Genomic DNA, 22,366 nt, shown 5'->3' with positions numbered 1-22,366 from the left:
CGCTTAACCGCTGTGCCACCCAGGTGCCCCTGAACCTCCATTTTCTTATCTATAAAATGACAAAAATGATTACCCGCCTCACAAGGTTGTAGTAAGGATAAGATGAGATCAGAGCAAGAAACACACAGGTTAATAAAATGCAGAGTTAGTAGTTAATAATTACAGCTACTAATGACCCCATAAAAACAAGAGTAGGCTTACACACTGCTAAACATGGTTATCTGTAGGTGGTGGGATGCAAGTGGTTTCATTTTCTTCTTTGTTCTTGTTGAGATTTTCCAATTTTTCAATGAAGAATATACTTTCCTTTGGAACCATCTCAAAAGAACAATGGAAATATTATTTATAAAGTGATAGAAACAATATTTAAAGTATCTTTCGAAGCCCTCCCCATCCCTGCCCCAAGTTTACCGGCAGGTGCCGAGAGGTCTGTGCAGGCAGGTCAACAGAGTATAGCTGGCACTCACCAGGGAAATGACTGAGCTGTGGGGTCACAGGCCATCAAAAGGATCAACTAGAAGTTTCATCTGGTGGGAACACCCACAGCTGAGGATGCAGAGCCCTCCAGGTGGGGATGCTGCACTGACTCACTGAGTCAGTCCTCAAGATAGACCTTCAGACCCCAGACCTACAAAAATCATAAGTGCAGACGCTTAGCCAAGACCTGAACGCTGACCAGGTGCTACTCTAAGGCTGTAGGTACATTAAGGCAGTTAATCTTCATGACAACCCTGAGATATTACCCCTTTTACAGATTAAGAAACTGAAGTACAGAGTAGGTAACTAACTTGCCCAAGACTGAACAGCAAGCAAGGAACAGAGCTGGGATTTGAACTCCATTAATGTAATTCTGGAGCACGAGTTCGTAATCTCTAGATCCTGCTTTGAACAAGGGTCATTGGTGGTCAGGCTTTATGATGAAAATGATTTTGTTTTTGGTAAGAATCAAACATCACTGAAAAGACAGATACATAGATGATAGATAGATAGATAGATAGATAGATAGATAGATAGATAGATAGACATCAATCTGGTGAGCAAAGCAAGGTATAAATCCAGGTACCATAATTGTGGTTAAATCCAAGTGCCATAGAATGTATGGAAACTGGTTGCTTTGTGGGTGTCACCAACTGGGAATATGAAAGCAGTTTGAGGGGCGCCTGGGTGGCTCAGTCATTAAGCGTCTGCCTTCGGCTCAGGGCGTGATCCCAGGGTCCTGGGATCGAGCCCCACATCGGGCTTCCTGCTCCGCTGGGAGCCTGCTTCTTCCTCTCCCACTTCCCCTGCTTGTGTTCCCTCTCTCGCTGGCTGTCTCTCTGTCAAATGGATAAATAAAATCTTTTTTAAAAAAATGAAAGCAGTTTGAATTTCAGGACTGGAACCAGACATTGCCATCAAAGCCCCTCTCAAAATGCTGCGAATACTTATCCCATCCAGTGACCAGACGCTCATAGCACCTTGGGGCAGCCCATGCTAACTTTGGACATCTCCGACTGTGAAAACCTATTATCTTAGGGTCTCCCACGGAGACTGCTTTCTAAAGAAACCCTCATTTGGGGCACATAAGTCTTGGTCTGTTTGTTGAAACAAGGGTACTATTGGTTTGTGTTGATTCCAGATGTCCTGCCCAGCACAGGTCACAGTCTGAATAGAATATGGTCCCAGGTCTCTACTCTCTCCCACTGCAGATGGCCTTGAAGATGACGGTTTGGCAGCCCTGGCTAGTGCTCGGGGCTCTGTCCCAGGTCCCTTCGCTACCTCTCCTGTGTCTCCCATTTCACTTTGAGGGCATTCTCTCAGTGCGAGCTTGTCAGCAGCTGTTGCGGTCACTGGGCTGGTCTTACACTTCATTTTTTAGCCTGTTAAGTTTAATGCCCCCGTGCTTGGTGAAGTAGAGGGAACGGCTTCTCCTTGTGGCTGGAACGGTGGTTTTCATCTCGTCTCAGAGATGCTCCCCGGATCCATACATTTCATATTTATTTACTGCAGTGGATTCCTGCATCCGCTAGCATGGCTTAGTTAAACCAGGGGAACTATCAAAGCAGAGAAGCTCTTTCTAATCATTGACTTCCTGAGTAACTTTTGTGGCAAAATTTCCCCCAGGTCCCCCCATCTACCCTGGGAATCGAGTAATCAAGGTGTCATCTTTGACCCTCCTTTGCTCCCCACACCCTCACCATCGTCCACCAGCCAGTCCTATTGATTTATCCTCCAAAATGGATCTCAAGCTTATGCATGTGCCTCCATCTGTACCACCACCCCCTAGCTACCAGCAGCTCCTCCCTGGACTGCTGCAAACAGCATCCTAACTGGTCCCCTGCCTCTACTCCTGCTCCTACCCAATCCATTAAACAAATTGCAACCTGAGGAGTTTTTGAATTACAAACAGATCGTGTAATATCTCTCCCCTGCTTAAGCTCTTCAGTAGCTCCCCACATGCTTAACGTCAAGTCCAAGTTTCTTATCACAGCCAACAAAGTCCTGCGTGATCTGCCCTGCACAGCTCTCTGACCTCCACGGCCATCATTTGCCCTTTGTGCGTTATGGTTCAGCCATGCTCTCTGTTACGGTTTTCCCAGAAGCATCCCTGGGACAAGAGTTTTGGTTCAAGTAGATAATTGGAGAGAAGATCCCAGGAAGGATGGTGAGGGGGAGGGAAAGTGGAAGGGCACATTAATGAGTGGATTACCTCTGTGAACAAACAGGGCTCAGCTCTGCTGGGGACCCTCTGTGTGGTTATGCCTCAAAGTCATCCCAGCGCAGAGGGGGGAAGGTGGAGCGTTTATCCACCAAGTCCCATCCCTCACTCTTGAGCATCATTCCAGGGACATAATTTCCCGGTGCTGTGTCAGGTGCCCATCCAGGGCTGAAGAATACTCTTAGACGAGAAGACACAGGACGCCATGGCTGCCTGGAGAGACGGAGGGGATCTGGTTGAAATACCACCATCCGGTACTTCAGGACTAGTCACTGTGTGGTTCTCAAACCAGCTACCATCCGCAAACTGTAACCAGTGTGTGATGAGATGAGAAGCTTGGGCCAGAATGTCAATCAACTACATCATTAAAACACACTACTGGATTCTACCGACATTTTATTCATAGCGAGACTTTCTCAATGAACGAAGCAATGCATTACTGCGCACCCTGGTGTAAGCTCCTTACCACGTCTCTGCCACAGAGTCACAGCCGGGCACTTCAAGCAGCCCTGTATATTATCCATCGTGTGCTGCTAGAACACTCTGAGTGTCTCCCTACCCCATGATCTCTATCCTTGCCATTCCCACTGCCTGTTATTTTCCTCTGGGTCCTTCTCAGCCTTCATACGGTTTACATGGCCCCACGTCAGGAAGACTTCCCTGACTCCCCACGTAAAATATCCACCAACCTGTTATCCTTGGTCACAGCACCTTGTTTATCCTCTAATCACGGGTGCTAATCACAACCTACTTAATCTATTTGTTTATCGGTCAGAATGTTGTCCATCTCCTCCCTTGAATATATATGCAGTGGGGACAGGAAACTGGTCTGTCTCTTTTGCCATCATATCACCAGCACCAAGCACAGGGTCAATGCTCGATAAACACAGAATGGATGAATGAATGAATGAATGAATGAAGAATGCAGCCAAATCCATCCCAACTTTCTTATGGGATGTCCTCCTTCTGTCAGAAGGTGCTTATTAGTGTTGATGTCCCCTCCCTTGGTGTCAAGCAGGAACACAGTTCCCCCACGCTCCACATCGTGCTCCCACGCGAGACCCCAAATTGTAGCTCACTCATTGTGATATCCACATCCTGATAGCAGTGCTCCAGCATCTGACTTCCCAGGCCTAAGCATCTTCTCCATCCCTGACATGCAGGATACCAATGCCTTTGGAGCAATCTACCTGTGCGGTTAAAAGCACTGGCTTCAGAGGGGTGGGGAGTGGGGGAATGGGATAGGCTGGTGATGGGTAGTAAGGAGGGCACGTATTGCATGGTGCACTGGGTGTTATACGCAACTAATGAATCATCGAACTTCACATCGGAAACCAGGGATGTACTGTACGGTGACTAACATAATAAAAAATATTATTATAATAAAAAAGAAATTAATCCTGACCTAAAAAATAATGCATATCATACAAATAAATAAAATAAATTGCGGATAACAGAAAAAGAAAAAAAAAAGAGCACTGGCTTAGCCATCAGACACGTATAGCTTCAAACTCCAGCCCTGCCCCTGACCAGCTGAGAACTTGGGTGGCTGAGTTCCTCCCTGTGAGCCTCAATTTTCTCTCCAGGGCTGTTGTAGGGATTAAAGTAGATCCCTGGTATACAGCACGGTTTTTCAACCTGGACACTACTGACATTTTGAGCTGGGTAATCGTCAGGGGTAGGACTGGGGGTGCTGTCCTGTATTCCGTAGGTGTTTAGCAGCCTCCCTGGTCCCTGCCCACCAGATGCCAGCAGCAACCCTCCCAACATCATGTGACAACCAAAAAACATCGCCAGACATTGTCAAATGTCCCCTGGGAGGAAGGGGGACACAAAATCCCTGTTGGTTGATAGCCACTGGTATGGAGTCTTTAATACAGTGCCTGGCAAGTTTATTGCACCATATACCTCAGTTTTCTTACCTGTAAAATGGGCGTAAGAATGGTGCCTGATTCATAGATTGGTGTGAGGAGTAAATGAGATAACATAGAGGATGTAAATGGATAATATAATATGAAGGAATAAATAAGACAGTACAATGTGGAGGACTTAGTAGAATACCTTTCACGTGCTAGAGCTTTTAAAACAAAAGGCTACCACGGGAGGTGATGCATGTGTTACCTAACGTGATTGTGGTGATCATGTCATAATGTATACATGTATTAAATTGCCACATTGTATTCCTTTTAAAAATCCCATTGTATAACCTAAAAATGTACAATTTTTATTTGTCCATCATACCTTAATAAACCTGGGGAAACAAGAAAGAAAACATGCTGTTTTCTGTTAAGAAAAATGAACAAATAAAACAAATAGCTATTTTTATCATTAAAGCTCAATGACTGGTGCTCGTTTCGGCAGCACATATACTAAAATTGGAATGATACAGAGAAGATTAGCATGGCCCCTGCGCAAGGATGACACACAAACTCGCGAAGCGTTCCGTATTTTTGTAAACGCAAATAATGAATCATGGAACATTACATCGAAAACTAAGGATGTCACTGTGTCTTAAACAGAGTAGGTGGCCTGACATAGTTTATCTTTTGCCTGGAGCCCTAAGGCTGTGACTGAGAGCCCCAGATGCTGTATGGCCCTGTATCACAGAGCGACCCTCCACTATTCCTACTGTGATTTTTATTACGTTCTTACTGCTCCTTTCTCTGTCACTGTCCTCTTCCATCCACCTGCAGCAAGATTCTGCCTGGTCTTAATGAACCACCATGTTCAGTAAGCATACGTAACGGAGCAACAGCTTGACCGGAATTCTTGCTCACCTCTCTGGCTCTCCACATGTGCCCTAGATATGCTCCTCCATCCATGAACTCCAGGCTGTGGGTACTATAAGGACGCCCATTTTGGGGCGCCTGGGTGGCACAGCGGTTAAGCGTCTGCCTTCAGTTCAGGGCGTGATCCCGGCGTTGTGGGATCGAGCCCTACATCGGGCTCCTCTGCTGTGAGCCTGCTTCTTCCTCTCCCACTCCCTGGTGTGTTCCCTCTCTAGCTGGCTGTCTCTATCTCTGTCGAATAAATAAATAAAAAAATCTTTAAAAAAAAAAAAAGGACGCCCATTTTACAGATGAAGAATTGAGTCTCAGGTTAAGCAACTTGCCTAAAGTCACAGTAGTGGAGCCAGAACTCAAACCCAGACTGACCAGTTCCCAAGATCTAATTCTTGTCCACTCCCACTACTGGGAAGAGTGTAGCCCTAGCTGGAATGAACAGAGAGCTGCTTGGCTCTATCCAAATCTAGATGGTTATGAGTTTAAAATCAACTGTGTCCAGGAGGACACGTATTGCAATGAGCACTGGGTGTTATATGCAAATAACGAATCATGGAACACTACAGAAAAAACTAATGAAGTATTGTATGGTGATTAATGTAACATAATAAAAAAATAAAATTAAAATTAAATTTAAAAATAAAAAATAAATAAAAACGATTGTGTCCGGATATTTCTTGACAGGTATTTCTTGAGCCCCCAGTGCTGTCAGAAATATGAGAAAGCACATCAAGTCCCTGAGAAGCTCACAGTCTCCCTGGGAACATGGGCAGGAATCAGCCAAGGGACATTACCAGTCGGCCCATAAGGAAGGTGCTGTAAGAGGTTAGAATGAACGGTTCAATGGAACTGAGCCACCTCAACTCAAGGTTCTGCTTTCCCCCCAAGGACCTGCATTCATCCCTGAATCAGAACACCCGAAAGAGGGATGGGAGGTACGAGTTCCCTGTGACTGAGGCTGTTCTAGCAGGGACAAGGGTCAGCGGCACCATGCTGTGCAGGGACAGGATATGTGGCTCCAAATATTCTTGCATCCACTCAATAAATGGTGATGGAACACTTACAGCATGACAGGCACAGTGCTCGGCACATGGAACAGAACAGGCAAGGCCTCAGGGAGCCTGAATCCTAGTGGCGGAGACAGTCAACAACTACATAAGCCAGAAAATTAGAGACAGCGAGAAGCAAATGGGAAAGGAGCTCCTTCAGATGTGGGGGGAAGAGGTCAGGGACAGGATTTCCAAAGAGGGGACATATGAATTAGGACAGAAAAGGATGAGGAGGACGTAAGAAGAGTGTCCACACACATGGAAGAGTATGTGAGAAGGCGCTGAGGTCCCCCAAGACCCAGATGGACGAAAGCTCTCTTCCAGCCGGCAGACTTTGCAGGTAGATCTCCCACGGGAAAGAAGCACTACAAAGGGGGCTTGACAGCGAGTGGACAGCTGTCTCCTCTATGGCTTTGGTGTTAAGAGCTGAGGAGGGAAGACGGAAGGAACAGAAGCTCCAGACAACCTGCTACAACTAATGAGCCTGAATGTTTGATAATACATACTGCTATAATAACTGATAATAAAAATGATAAAAATAAGGGGCGCCTGGGTAGCGCAGTCGTTAAGCGTCTGCCTTCGGCTCAGGGCGTGATCCCGGTGATCTGGGATCGAGCCCCGCATCAGGCTCCTCCGCTGGGAGCCTGCTTCTTCCTCTCCCACTCCCCCTGCTTGTGTTCCCTCTCTCGCTGGCTGTCTCTATCAAATAAATAAATAAACTCTTTAAAAAAAAAAAAAGAATGATAAAAATAAGAAAGACACCAGGTAGTCAGGGGGCAATGCTGCTCCTGGCAAAAGTTATGTGGTCTTTTTCAGCTTCAAGAAAGGACAAGGGGAGAGCAGCGTTCCTCATTCTTTCTCCTTCCTGTGACATGCCTGAGAAGCCCAGGGACTGGTCTCACTGCCTACAGCCAGTCTGCCCCTCACCTGAGAGGGCACTCCTGCTGGTTCCAAGTCCCTACGGGGACCCCAGGCATCATGGTGTCCACAGGGCAGAACTAGGTCTTAACCATCCTTCTGTTCCCTGCGCCTCCCCTGGGGTCTGGTGCATAGCACATGCTCCATGAGTATCAGCTGGAAAGAGGAAGAGAGAGACAGAAGAATGGATGGATAGAGAAATAGGTCAATCATCCACCTTCAGTCAGGGCAAGCTGCTTATAGCTATTCAGTAAATAACGGATTGACATCAACAAGCAAATGGTAGACCTCAATAAAATCTTCATTGTTGCTGGTGGTAGCTGGGCTAGACTTTGAATAACAGTGTCTATAAAATACTGATCCAGGGTACCTCCGAACACCTCCTCTGACATTCAGATCAAACAAAAGGACGTTGTAGTACAGTGCGAAAAGCATAAGGACCACAGTCGGGGCCCAGGTTCTGCCACTACCAAGTTTGCGATCCTGTGCACATTTTCATAAGCTTCTGTTTTCTTCTATGGAAAGTGGGGAGCTCGCCTCAAAGAGATATGGTAGAAATAAAAGGCTATTTTTGAAAACACTTTTGAGTTTTTATTTATTTTGTTTTTTTCAAATCAATATGCATGTATTGAGTACCTACTGTATATCCATCACTAAGAGAGTGCTGAGGAGAAAAAAGACAGTGCCTATGTTGGGGATTTCACAATCTAGCAATTAGAGTAGACCCTGGAAGGGGGATGTGTTGGCTAACTTTGTGAGTCAGTGTGGCTGGGCCATGGTGCTCAGCTATTTGGTCAAATTCTATTCTGGATGTTTGTGTGAGTATTTTTTTTTTTTTTTGGATGAGATTAACATTTAAATCAGTGGATCTGAGTAAAGCAGATTGCCTTCTATAATTGGGCAGGCCTCATCCAATCAGCTGAAGGCCTGAATAGAATAAAGACTGACCTCCCTTGAGCAAAAGAGGATTCTGCCAGATTTGGGGGCACATGGCTAACTCAGTCAGTAGAGCATGCAAATTTGGATCTCAGGGTTGTGAATTCAAGCCCCACATTGGGCATGAAGCGTACTTAAAACAAAACAAAACAAAAAACAAGAATTCTGCCAGCCGAAAACCTTCAGACTCAAACCACAACTTTTCCCTAAGTCTCTAGCCCATCAGCCTACCCCATCAGATTTTGGCCTTGACAAGCCTGCACAGCCGTGGGAACCAAGTCCTTAAAATAAATACATGTCTATTTCTCGGGAGAACCCTGCTTAATGCAGGGAACAAGAGCACAATAGTGATCTGGATACTCTAAGAATGATTTTTGTGAACTCAGAGACACAACACTAGACCCAACAGTGATTGCTCCACCTGGAGGGGTATGAAGAAAGACTTTGGATATTGAAGTGAGGCCCTGGAGGCTAAGTTTCTGTTAAGAGACAAGAAGAGACCTCCCAAGCATCACTCGATGGGATTCTGCTCACACCCTCATTACTTAGTGGGTGTGTGGATTCTTATCTGATCCTCTCTCAAATCTTCTCTTTCCAAGGCCTTTTGAGCCTATTGTCTAGTTTGAGCACCCAGCTGTGTGACCTGATCAAATCCCCTAACTTCTCTGAGCCTCAGTTTACTCCTTGCTAAAAGCCTATTTCATGGGGTCCAGGAAGGCACCCTGTACATTTGAGGACCTTATATTTTTCTGTTGTTATTAAAGTATTAGGTAGATACATCCCTGAAGGAACATCAGTGACCTTCCCCAGATTTCTACCCAAGGAAGCAATGGGAGATGGGCTGACATTTTAGCATGAACTATTTAAGTTAGCTGTAAGGGAAGAGAAATATTTAACTCTATATCTTGGAGTTCCATTAAAAATAGAGAGGCTCTTGTGGCATCAGTGTGCAGGGGGCAAGAGGATAGAAGAGATGGCATCTTGCATCCCTCCAAGGGCATAGTTAGATACAAAACCTAGATGTCTGTACCTAAAATTGGCATCAAAAGGAGGACAGCTAGACTGGCCGTTCTCTGACATGGGGAAAGCACTGACCATGGGAGGATGTGAGTCCTCTGACCCACTCCCCCGGCTGAGCAGAAAAGCAGGAGTTAACGGACTAACATCGGCCTGGCCAAAGACAGGATCATCCTGGGACACCAGAGAGGACCCTGCAGAAAGCCCCCACATCAGTCATTAAATCTACGGAACCTGCCCACAGATTTTTTAGAATCAGGGTGGTCCAATCAAGGGCACTAACTGTGGACCCTACCAGGAGCCTGATGCAGGCTGGTCCTGCAGGGGATACACTTCCTTATCTGGGGCTCTTCACTTCCTTAGACCCTGTTGGACTGAGGTTCTTTTTCAATAGCCAGTTTTATTGTGCAGAGATGAGGGGAGAATGCCCCATGGATAGAAGAAACCAAATCCCTACAGAATTCAATTGGCTGCTGCATCCATGTAGAAGATGAAAAATACACCAGCACATATTGTCTGCCTCTTACGAGGAGCAAAATACTAACTAGACGACCCAGGGATGTTCTTTAAGTCTCAGGCCAAATTAAAGTCCAGACGCACATTAGGGAATTGAAAAGTTCATACGTCCCGAGCCTCAAGCTGGAAAACAAGGAAGAAAAAAAAAAAAGGAGGGGGGATGGAAAGGCAAGACATTCATGCAAGTATTCAGAGCTCAAAGTGATACTGTGTAACAACTAATGAATCATCGAGCCTTACATCGGAAACCGGGGATGTACTGTATGGTGACTAACATAATATAATAAAAAATCATTTAAAAAAAAAATAAATAAATAAAATTTAAAAAAAAAAAAAAGTGATACTGTGTAAGACCAGAGGCTTTTGAGCCCCTGAGACCTGGGTTCGAATTTTTATTCTACCCCCTTATTAGTTTTGCCCCCTTGCTTTCCCTGTTTATCCTCTCTGCCTGTCTTTGTCTATCAAACCTGGGGATCCCTACTCCATGTCTCTGGATCAAATCTAATGATACCTACTTTCTCCTCTTCAATACTGTGACCATTAGAGAGTAGAGGACGTCAGTAGCTACAGTTGTACCTGACACATAGGGGCTGTCCTTTGTGTGTGTGTGTGTGTGTGTGTGTGTGTGTGTGTGTTTCTTTTGTTTTAATGAATCAATAGCAGCGTCCAATCCCCCAGGGCTCCTTCCCCCTGCACCCGCAGTGGTAGTCAGCAGGATCCTGGGGCTGAGACTGCACATAGGGGCTTTCCATAAACACTCCCCGTGACTGTTACTTCACCAGAAACGGTTCTTCGTGTGTGCATGCAAACACACCGGATAATCGCTTCGCAATCCAGACATACAGCGATGAGATCATAAGCAAAAGAATAAGAACACAGCATGCACTCCGTAGAGCCTCTAATTCTGTGCTACCGTTGGTTTAGAATTCAACGTTTTCATCTTTATTTTATGCCCAATGCAGAAATGCCTCAAGTTTATTTACCCACCAGACACTAATGTGCATTCTAAGGGAAATTACCCTCACCAGGATCCGACCGTGGTTGTAAAACGTGAAATAACAAATCACTTAGTGAAAAAAAAATTTTTTTTGTTGTTTTATAACTGGAAGTTTGTACCTCTTTAAATAAAGATGAGAAGGCTAGTGGAGTTCATAAAATAAGTCAGTCAGATGTGTACTTTGCTCTCCTCAACCCATCCCTGCAACCAAAGGTCCGCCTGTCTCCATTTATCTTTAACTCAGCCGAGGCTCCCAGCTCTTGGAAAGGAGACCACAAATGATCAATTACTTCTTCGTGCACAAAGTCAAAGGTTAAACGTACTATTGCTCACCGCAGGCTGACCCTAACCTCAGAATTAATGCCATAAACAAAAAAGGAAAAATAGAGTTAGGGCTGTGAAGGTACCAGCTTTAGTCTCCAAAGAATTACAAAAGGGAAACGATGACCCCTACTGGTAGGAACTGGAACAGCCAGCCTGCCCGGGGCGCTCCGAGAGCTGAGGGCACTGGAGTTCCCACAGGGGCAAGCTGTCCTACTGAGAGGACAGTGAGCAGGCGGATCCCTGTGAGAAGCAAAGGATCGGATTTTCTCATGTAGGGTTAGAGCTGCATTTGTATTTGCAAAACAGAAAGACTGAATGAAAGGCCCCGAGTGTGAAGCCCCAGGACAGGCTCCTTAGGGAAACAGACGGGCGTCTGCACCTGCAACTCTGGTCTGCCAAGGCTGATGGGTGACGAGTAGTGCTGACACTCCCCATCCCCTTCCCTTACTGGTTGGCCACTCCTGATCTCAAGAGCATGGCTCACTTTCCAGCTTAGAAGACTGAGGTCCCATTTGCAGATCCATTAAAAGGAGTTTCTTCATGGGCAACTGAGAGGGACACATCATCTTACGGAAGGGCAAATCCATGTTCCCATGAGCCAGTGTCTGGCCAACTGTGGAAGGGCCATCTGGAGCTCACAGAGTGGACAGAGCTGACAGTAATCATCACCAGGGCCCCTCAAAGAAACCATCTGTGGTAGCCCATAGTGCTGTTTGCCCAATACTTGTGCTCTCCACTGTCTAGCCACACAGTGGGATTACGATTTCTGCCCCCTTGTGGTTGGATAGGACCATGTGAATAGTTCCGGGCAATACTTTTTGAGCAGAAGTCACAGATGTGAGACCTTTCAGGGTTTTGTTTTCTACAATAAACAGGGTGCCCCCAGCTCTAACAGGCTATCCATACGGTGTGTATATAGATGGAGTGTGTGTGTGTGTGTGTGTGTGTGTGTGTGTGTGTTAACATACACCATACAGAAAAATAAAACTTGAGATTTAGGGGGTGTTCATTATGCAGCATAACATAGCTCAGCGTGACGGACTTAGCATCCAAGCTCACAGGGAGGAGAACTTTCCACTCAGGAGAATGCTGAAATCCAAAGAGGATTTGTGAGGTACGTCAGGTAATTCAAGTCTTAGCTGCTTCTTGAATCGAGAACTGTAGTCAGACTGTTGCTGATACTGGTCACATCCTTGCCTTTGTCACGTGATGGCGCATGTAGAAAATGTTAATATGTGTATGGCACCCCAGGGGTAAACTGAAGAGAAACTGGGGATATCCACATAGGATTCGACAAAAATGTCATTTTATGTTCCTCACATCATGTAATGATAAAATGCCAAATAAAATGCAATGTTTTAGAGAACATATTAATTATTGAATTTGACAAACCCTCCCTTTAAGATCGTTGTAATGTTTTCATTGCAAAACCTGGACTAAGTGTGGAAAATATAACTTTTTTGCATTACATTTTACGCTTGAAATGGTCACACACAATTCCTGATAAAGACTTGCTGATGACAATCTCTTCAAATTCTTGATAGTCACCATCAGTGAGAAAACTTGCACGCACGGGTAGTGAGGAAATTTTAATCTTTACAATTCTAAAATTGTTGAAATTATACTTTAAAAAATCTAATGACTCTTTTGAATGTTGAAATTTCTTGAAATAATGTAAATTTTTTTAATTCAAGTCAACTTTTTCGTATCAAGTATTTGAAAAGCAATGAAACTCTTGTGTTTCTGCAAAACACAAAAGACCTACGAATTGTTGGAGCGATCACCCTGTGGCTAGCTTGAACACCACTGAGAGAGTCATCAGCCACAAATGAACAGAAATATCATGATAAGTTGTACATGTGACCTGTTGATATCAGGGTTTCCTCCCGGAGCTGTGCTCTCATAGCAGCTCCTTCAGAAACTCCTCATTGCCACCCTATTCTTCTTTCCTGCCCAGATGACAAGGCCCTACATTCCCCCACCCTACCCTTGCCTTCAGCGTCTAGTCTTCTCCATGCCCCACCCACACTAGCCAACTTTGACCTGCTCTACCTCCCTAAGCTCTCTCCTGCCCCAGGACCTTCACACCAGCTCTTTGTTACCTCTGCCCACTACATTTCACCCAGCTAACTTCCATACATGTGTGCACCCCTCAAAATGCCTTCTCTGACCCCCTAATCAAAATATAGTCTTCTCGTACTTATTGTTTTGCATTTGTTTCCTCGTTTGTAAAAAATGGAAATAAAAATAAGCTGGTTTTACAGGAAGACTACAGCTACCAATGCTGTATGGTGTTAAGAGAGTGGATCCTAAGACTTCTCAACACAGGGAAATGTTTTCCCTTTTCTTTTCTTTTTCTTTTCTTTTGATTATATCTGAGAGGACGGATGTTAGCTGAACCCTTTGTGGTCATTATTTCACAACACATGAAAACCAAACCATCACGCTGCATGCCTCAGACTTACACATTAACGAATGTCAATTACTTCTCAATAAAACTGGAAAAAATAGTGTAAGTAGTTATCTAAAAATAGGCTTGTTTTATTTTGTTTCGTTTTAAGATTTTATTTATTTATTTGACAGAGATAGAGACAGCCAACGAGAGAGGGAACACAAGCAGGGGGAGTGGGAGAGGAAGAAGCAGGCTCATAGCAGAGGAGCCTGATGTGGGGCTCGATCCCAGAACGCCAGGATCACGCCCTGAGCCGAAGGCAGATGCTTAACAACTACGCCACCCAGGACCCCCAAAAATAGGCTTGTTTTAAGGAGTAAATGAGATATAACACATGTAAGCACGTGCCTGGCTTATAAGAAGTGCTCCATAAATCATCATTGTACCTCTGTAGCCCGTTTTGCCATTATAAATAGGTATCTATGGAGGTATATGTGTTTCCCACTAGATTGTAAACTCCATAAGGCCAGGCAGCCTGTCTTTTTTTGTCTACTGCTATATACCCAAGACCTGGCACAGTCCCTTTATCAGTATATGTTTGTTGAATGAATAAATGAATTCATCCGATGAGAACGCACTTGGTCGTGGAAGTTCTACACAGTAGAGAATCGCCATGAAGCTCTATTGGACGGTGAATCTGAAAAAGCTTCAAATGCGCATGTAAACATACACGTGGCCTACTTCCTCTTGCTACCGACCCACCTCCCTAGTCCCACTCTGCCATTCTGCCTTCCCTTATTTACCTTTATCCCTTTCTGTTCCTGAATCTGTCTCTCTGGCATTCTGTTTCTCTACGCTGTGTACTTTCACATACGGGATCTGGTACATAGTAAGCCCTCAATAAATCTGTATCAAATAAATGCTAGGAGGGTTGGATGAGTGGATGGACCAATGGACCCATGGGTGGATCATACAATTAAGTGAATGAGAGGATGGATGCAGTACTCCCTCCCTCTTGGCATGGAGGAAATTTCTTCTTGTGATTTCAAAGACCAACCCCCCCCCCACTGCCCAAATCTCCACCCTGATGCTCCATTCCTTAATCCGGTGGAAACAGAAGTGGATACTCTCCTAGTAGTTAATTTACAACCTAAACATGAATCTGGTCTGATGGGCCTGTGACACTCGAGGCTCCATCTGGGCAGACTCTCCATTACTACTAATGGCTAGCCTTGAAATGGAATTACTTCATTCTTCAGAGTAGAGTCGGGCAGTTTTTCCCTCTCTGAACAGCGAGCACATACTGCAAAGACATTCTGCTTCTATAAATATGCTTTTCTAAATGTTAAAGGGTTAGAGCAATTTTCCAAGGTCTCTGCCTCGAAGGAGCCCTCAGATGATATTTAATTGAAGTACTTTTGCTTTCAGAAGTGAGGAAACTAAAATGTAAGAAGTGGAAATGCTTCTTGGTTTTATGTCAAAATATAGGCTTCTAGACAAAATAATGGAAAGAGAATTTTCTGTTATTAAACTCAGGAAAATGAACATAAACAGTCAACCAAGGAGAGCAAAGTATAGGGTTTTTGTAGGGCAGTCGGAGGAAAAACAATCTCCTTTTAAACTGTAGTTTCGAACCCTTAACAAATGTTGGAGGCACATTCACTGATACAATCACTAGAAACCTCTTTCCCTCCTTTGGCATTCAGAATTGAACATTAAATATAAGCATGTCTGTTGCAAGTTTAAATATTAACTTCTTTCATAATATCCATATGGTGTTTCCAGAGCAAATTCCTTTGAACAAAGGAAACTGAATTTTGTAAGGGTCTAAGAAAGGTCACCTAAGTGAAGGAAACTCTCTGGAAATGGGCAAATGATCAATTTGTCATGTTGTATTTGTGAAAACATTTGAATGACAATGGGCATATTTTCCACCCAAGTCACATCAAGGAGCCAGCAATTAAATCCTTGCTCTTGTTCAATGTATTCAAAATGTTCGTGTAATTCCGAAGTTGATGTGATGTTCTCCGAAGACAAAGAGAACGGGCCTGAGGGAGAGGGCTGCTGGACCAGCATTCCCAGAATGCTGAACAGAGAAGGTGAGTATGAACTGGTCTTCATTACCGCACAAAACTGCAGCGCACTGCAGAACCCTGGTGGGCACCACGCCCTGAAACCATGATGTGAATGGCGCCCCCTAGCATTCTGCCGGGAACAACCTGAGTATCTGTACTTGGCACAGTCTGTAGTTGCATATTGTCTTTTGTTTGGCTACCTCATGTGGAAATATCCCTCCAATTTGGGGGGAACCCAAACTACAGGAAGGCAGGACCCCACTTCCCATTATGGTCACCAAAGGAAATACATATTTCCCCTTCCCCACAGTTTGGATGTGGACAAGTCTCAAAGTCAGCCAACCAGTGCTCTTGCCCAGAACTCTACATCTAAAACGGGGACATGACAATGCAGGCTAAGTGGAGATCATCAGAGAGAGCATTAATGGAGTTGAGGGTCCAGCAGTGGTGAGAGGGGACAGGGCTGCCACTGACCACTGCTCTAGGGTGCCTAGGTAAGGACTGTGGAGGGCTGAGTCCAGTCCATTCTGCTGGCCAAGCTGATCCTCCCAGTATGTGCTGGCAAAGCAGGACCCTTCCTCTAATCCACACAAATGAATAGCGGTGGTCCTGAGCGGGGATTCAGGGAGGGGCACCAGCAGTCTATTCCAGGGTCTAAGGCTGGCTATGTCCTCAGCTACCCAGCCTCCCTTGGTCCCTGTTCCTCAGCCTTCCTGTCAATCCTATGGGCTCCCCTCTATCCTCTTCAAGTGTCACTCTTGCTTAAGTGTGCAGGAGTCCAGTTCTGTTGTTTACACACCTGTTGTCTGTCCAGCAGAGCCCTGACCACACGCCCCTTTCTGCCAGTTTATCCTACCTTGCTTTGTCATGTAAGGGCCACTGGCAAAGGCCAAACTTAATAGGGTATGTGGAATTAGAAAGGAAAAAAATGTGTTGGAAGAGACCATTATTCCACTACCCAGGTAATAGGAATCCGTGTCCACCCAGAGAATTTTTTAAACAGACAGGTATGCTAGCATCCATCCCAAGCCCTTCATTTGGCCAAGATGAAACCCAGAGGAGGCAGGTGAGTGGCTGAAGGTCACCTAGCTAGCTAAGAGCAGTTTCTATAAGCCTCTCTATCTCAGCTGCTTAATTGAATTATTTATGTGGGCACCATGATGTGGCCGGAGTTAAACAAAGAAGGGCATCAATTCTGCCCACCAAGCAGTGTCTAAGCGCTCCTGAGACGCTTTGCTAGAATCCATTTTGCCTTCAAACTTTAATCCTCGCCGAAAAGCAGAACTCTGATTTATGAAATCTTAAGAACAATGTTGCGAGGTGTTCTGAACATTAAAAAATTAAGATTTACAGTGTAGAGATGCCTCCCCTTGTGCTTCCTAGAATAAAACAGTGAGGACCCCGAAGGTAGAATGGGAGGTGCCTGGGAGAAGCAATGAACTGCCCTCGGGACAGTTCCCTGTGAGCCCTTTTCTTCTCGGATAGAACAGAGTCTTTGTCCTGCAAATGCAACAAAAGGTGTGGGAGAGGAGCAGTCACGGCAAACACAGGGGCTGATCCAAGTAATATTTTGTTTCAGTGACTCGCTTATCTTAATCTTAGTTCACAGGATAGAGAACATCAAGGAACGAATAAAAAGATATCTTCCATTTTCTCCATTACTGAGTGTCCCTTTCAGTGAGAAAATACAAAAATTCGTTGGGAAACTTTCCAACTGTTTATCTCACACAGCACTCTAAGACGCAAGGGGTAAGAACGTTAGGCCTAATTTAGATGTTTGGAAACAGAGGCCTGGAAAGAAGGCCACAGAAGGTCCCTCTCCCACAGCAGACCACGGCAACCCTAGAATTCAGAGGTCAGTGACCTTTTTCTGTAAAAAGCCAAGTGGCAAATATTTTAGGCTACGCGGGCCATACAGTCACAACTATTCAGCTCTTCCAATGTGGTGAAAACGGCCACAAATGTCACCACACGGGAGTGGATGTGTTCCAATAAAACTTTATTTAAAAAACAGTGGGTCAGATTTGCCCCGTGGGCCATAATTTGCAGACCACTGCTGCAGTCGATCAGAGCGCGTCCTCCCACCCCCACACACTCCGTATCAGCACAGTCTCTTTAAACTCAGCCTTGAACACCTTTCAAACAGTAGCATCACCTCTCAGATGCAGGGGTGGTAATTACTGCAGTAAGAGGCAACGTCTCCAGTTTTTCATAAACAATAACAGGCAGAAAGCCATGTTTACAAAAGGGTAAACCTTTCCAACACATTCACATTGCCGAGACAATCCTTAGTTACCAAGAGGACAAAGGCCTCTCTTGCTCCCCTGGTGGGCCCCCCCATATTACTTGTATAGCATTGCAATTCAATCCACAGAATTAGTATGCAACATCTCATCTCCCCTTGCAAGCATTTTTGCCTGAAAAACCAGGCGGCAGCCTCGGAGTGACAGCACGAGAATAACTTGTCATCCTGGTAATGGTCTAACTGCATATAAGTGTCTGTCATAATGAAAATTGGTGTCTTCCATTTCAATTTATTTTGTCAACAATCCAAATGGAGCCCGAATATATCTTCCAACACCAGTGCACGCAGACCAAATAGGGAAGAGAACTTTAAAATGAACCTCATCATCATACGACTAAATATTTACATTAAAAAAGATTCTCTCTTCTGGAAGACATCCCAGATCTACTCTTCTCCCCTGGCAGTACACCTGCAGCTTTTTGTAACTAATTAAGGAACTCCAGAAAACACATTCGAAAGGGCCTCGGCAAACAGATGCACACTCCATTAATTAAACAAGCCAGAGCAATCACCCAGGCCGTAATTGGAAAATGTGCTTCTTTCCTCCATTTTAAGGCAATCATAGTTATTTGCAAATGTTGTTTGATAGTTTCTCAAAAGAGAAAGTCGGCTAGCAGCAGGTTCTGGCTTCCTCTAGCAGGGAGGGGTAGGGGGCAGATGTTTGGGAAAGGCTGGAGGTACGAGGCAGTCACCCAGGTTCACTAATTAGCTCTTCTGCCCCTCCTCTCCCTCCAGAAGACTGTGCTAATGAGAAAAGAAAGTTCAAGTGCTAAAAAAAGAAAGGAAGTCTGTTCATGCTACTCAAAAACACAAAAGTGTTCCCCTGAAGTACACTCTTCAGAGCTCTAATCGGGGTGCACAGGGGTCGGAGTGTTTGCAGAGGTAACCACAAACGAGTGCCCCCGCCCTGAGCTGAGCTCACACTGTCTGCAGGGCCAGGGCTGGGAGCAGGAGGAAGATGGAGAAGGCCATTGGAGGAAGAAGGATGGAGACAAAATAGCATGAAAATAGCATGCAGTCTCTTGTCTTTGGGTTCCAGGACATGTTTTAGGGGAGCCCTCCTCTTAAGTAAAATTCCCTTAGTTGAGGGGTTATCCCAAGACATCAGCATCCCAATCAGGCCTTACAGATGCCATAATCTCCAGGAGACAGTATTCAGGTTATTAAGCTATTGTTCTCAGCAACACACCCACTTCTTTTTTTTTTTTTTTTTTTTTTTTTAACTAATGCCCACTTTAATTTATAATTTTCTAGAGTCACAAAATATATCATTTCATGAAATTCTGCTGGGTTAAAATTAAATGTACATATTTCAGGGTTAGGAGACTTGGAAAATACAATTTCACTTTTTCTCTTCTTTGTTCCTTGTTTACAGTCCATGATTAGAGAGTGTTTTCTTTTTCTCCTGTTAGATTCTGTATTTTTAAAATACGGTTAACATTTTCGAAAGCATCGTGTACTCAACGGAAATGCAATTGGTAGTGTTGCCAGTCCAGGTCACTTTCTCTGGAAGACTTGACCTGTCTTGTACAGGGTTATCAGAATCTTTTGTTTTTCTTTTTTTTTTTTTTTTTAAATGATTTTTTATTATATTATGTTAGTCACCATACAGTACATCCCCGGTTTCCGATGTAAGGCTCGATGATTCATTAGTTGTGTATAACACCCAGTGCACCATGCAATACAACACACCCACTTCTATACTCTTCTCTTTGGTGTGGGGCTAAGGGTCTCCAACCTCACCTCTCCCTTGCCAGCTGGCTTCCTGTTTGGTGCTGATGAGAGAGAGAGATTGAAAAGCTGAAGGAGGGAGAAAAGACTTACTCTTTCTTGTTTAGCTGTTTCCTGTTGACATCACCCCAGCCATGGCCCTTCACCCCAAGAGCAACAGTTGGTCCCATTTTCCTGCTTCTTCTATCAGTCCCAGAAATAACCTCATTGCGTCCTACCTACCCACCCAGATATACCAGGAGACAGAACATCCTTCTCAGAGGTCTAAGTCCCAGTCCCAGAGGGCCCCTTCTCCAAGAATCTAGGTTTCAACACCCGCATCACCTTAACTTTGTTTCTCAAGCCCTAAGAGTAATCTATACTTTCTGCAATTACTATCTTTTGATACCTCAATGTTCCCTTTTTGCTTTCTAAGTCCATTTAAAGAGAGAACTTAATGTAGAGAAAATTAGTGAGCCTTTTTCCCCCCGACTTGACTCTGACTGACTCAATATTTGATACGAGGACTGATCCTAGGCAATTTATCCTCCACACTGGGATCCTGGGATTGGTTTGGTCATGTGCTTGGACTTGAATGCTGTGCTGAGGTCCCACTGAGAAATAGGATGCTAGTAATACTAACATATAGTGGGCAGTGACATCACGATGAATCAAATTATCACCTGTAATTGATTGTGATGGGTGCCTACTGAAGCAAATGCCTTGGGGACTAAGTGGCTGCTACGACTGACTCTTAGAGAAATGACAGTCACTTCAAAGACCATACTGTGGGACGGTTGCTTCTAACTGCACTGAAGAGATTAAGAAAGAAAATGAGAAACTAAGGATTTTAAATGCTGAGCTTAAGTCATGGTCAGAGAACCAGAGAGCTTTGATGGCAACCCTAAAAGAAATTATTTCTTGCACATGCAGGTCCCACCTCAACAACAACAAAAAAAACCCAAAACTCAATTATGTGAGTTGCAGAATTACGGCTTAGGTTTAATTCTCGGTTTCACCAAGTCTCATGTAAAAGTTAAGGCACTGATTGGGAGGGAGTGGGGCCCTGGGCTTAAAATAGGGATATCTGGGTGGGTCTAGATGAAGCAGAAGTTGTAAGCCTAAGGTATTTCTGAGGCTCTTTTTCACAGAAAGGAGCAGCACCTCCTCCTGCATCTAGAAGACTAATCTTCCCCTACCTGAAGACCTTGCAATAAGTTCACCTGCTGTCTTGCGAGGGTATGCCTATCTTCCTCAAGACTCACTCAGAATTAGTTAACTATTCTAGCACAACAAATTCCTATGAAACGTACTGGCCTAAACCATAATAAACTTTTATCACATCTCACAGTATCTGTGAGTCAGAAATTCAGGAGCAGCTTAACTGAGCAACTCTCCTTAAGATGTTGTGGTCAAGATGTCAACGAAGTATAAATCAACCGAAGGCTTGACTGTGGACTGGTGGATTGCTTCTAAAAAGGTGCACCCTCATGGCTGGAAAATTACTGTGAGCTGTTACAGCAGATGAAGAAATCAGTTCCTCCTCATATGGACCTCTCCACAAGGCTGCTTGAGTGTCCTCACAACATGGTGGCTGGCTTTTCCAAGTGTGAGTGATCCAACACAGAGTACAATGAAGCCACACCCTAGCTGTGCACAGGTGATTGGACCATGGGTGGACACTGACCCATGAGGTATCCTGGAAGAAAAAGCTCTGCTAAAAAAAAAAAAAAAAGAAAAGAGAGAGAGAGAGAAAATAAAGACAAGGTAGCCTGTCAGATTCTATCCCTCAAGAATTTGATCTGGAATCTTTGGTGGCCAAAACGTAAGTTCTAAGGGTGCACACAGAGGGGTACCCCGAAGCAGCAGGAGCTATAAATGATCTGAAGTTATCAGAAGCAAGCGCCATCAGTAGAGGAAAGACATGGGGGTGGGGAGTGGAATAGAGAGAGGAAGGATGTCAGTAATCGCAGGAATGGGAAAGGCAAATATGAGAAGATGGTACATTACCTTAAGATGTTATATCTGCAAATTCCAACATAAGAGCCAAAATAACCCTTCAGTAAAAAGGCCTTGAATCCTTCTAGTCCCTGAACTATGCCTCACTCTGACTGTCTGATAGCTCCTGGGACAAGTCTGAGTCTCATCTCCCTCTTTGCCATATGTATCCTCTTAGAAGAACCTCACAGCTACAGTAACCTTTACAGGCTCTGTTCCTTAGCACTAACGCAGTCAAATGAGTTAGGGCTTATAACTCGCATTATTTGCAAGTAACTCTAAGGTGCAAATAATGTAACTCGGAGTTTACACCGATCTCTCACAGCCCTCTGGCACCAGGTCCCACAGCAGCCCAGAGAGAGAGGAGTAGGAGAGATTGAAGAAACTGGCCAAGTTCACCCAGCTAGCAGTGGCCTCTTTTGCCTCAGGGATTGAGAAGACCACATGGTCCAAGTGATGCAGCTACAAGATGGGGATGACTGGTTCCCTTAGCGTCTGTGTGCGGCAGAGCCCTTTGCAAGCCCACATTGCCCACTTAAAACAAACAACAAACAAACAACAGAAACACCTTTGTTTTGTTGAGCCAGCAAGATTTCAGGATTGTTTGTTAACGTAGCATGACTTAGACCCTCCTGACTCTGTGTTTCA

At 44.7% G+C, this 22,366-nt stretch overlaps 1 protein-coding gene and 1 non-coding gene across 2 annotated transcripts in view; one reads left to right on the top strand and one right to left on the bottom strand.

Annotated features, from left to right (window-relative positions):
- The window catches only part of LOC113252216 (serine/arginine repetitive matrix protein 1-like), a 77,652-nt gene that overhangs the window by 25,875 nt on the left and 29,411 nt on the right, over nucleotides 1-22,366 (bottom strand). The gene's annotated exons all lie outside the window — the stretch shown is intronic.
- On the top strand, nucleotides 5,044-5,150 carry LOC113252562 (U6 spliceosomal RNA). The gene has a single exon (XR_003314915.2). It is a non-coding gene; the product is annotated as a U6 spliceosomal RNA (small nuclear RNA).

Source organism: Ursus arctos, unplaced genomic scaffold (genome assembly GCF_023065955.2).
Source record: "Ursus arctos isolate Adak ecotype North America unplaced genomic scaffold, UrsArc2.0 scaffold_19, whole genome shotgun sequence".
In the NCBI taxonomy this organism is placed as follows: domain Eukaryota; kingdom Metazoa; phylum Chordata; class Mammalia; order Carnivora; family Ursidae; genus Ursus; species Ursus arctos.
The sequence above is the reverse complement of the archived record's forward strand: the minus strand, read 5'-3'. Positions and strand labels throughout refer to the sequence as shown.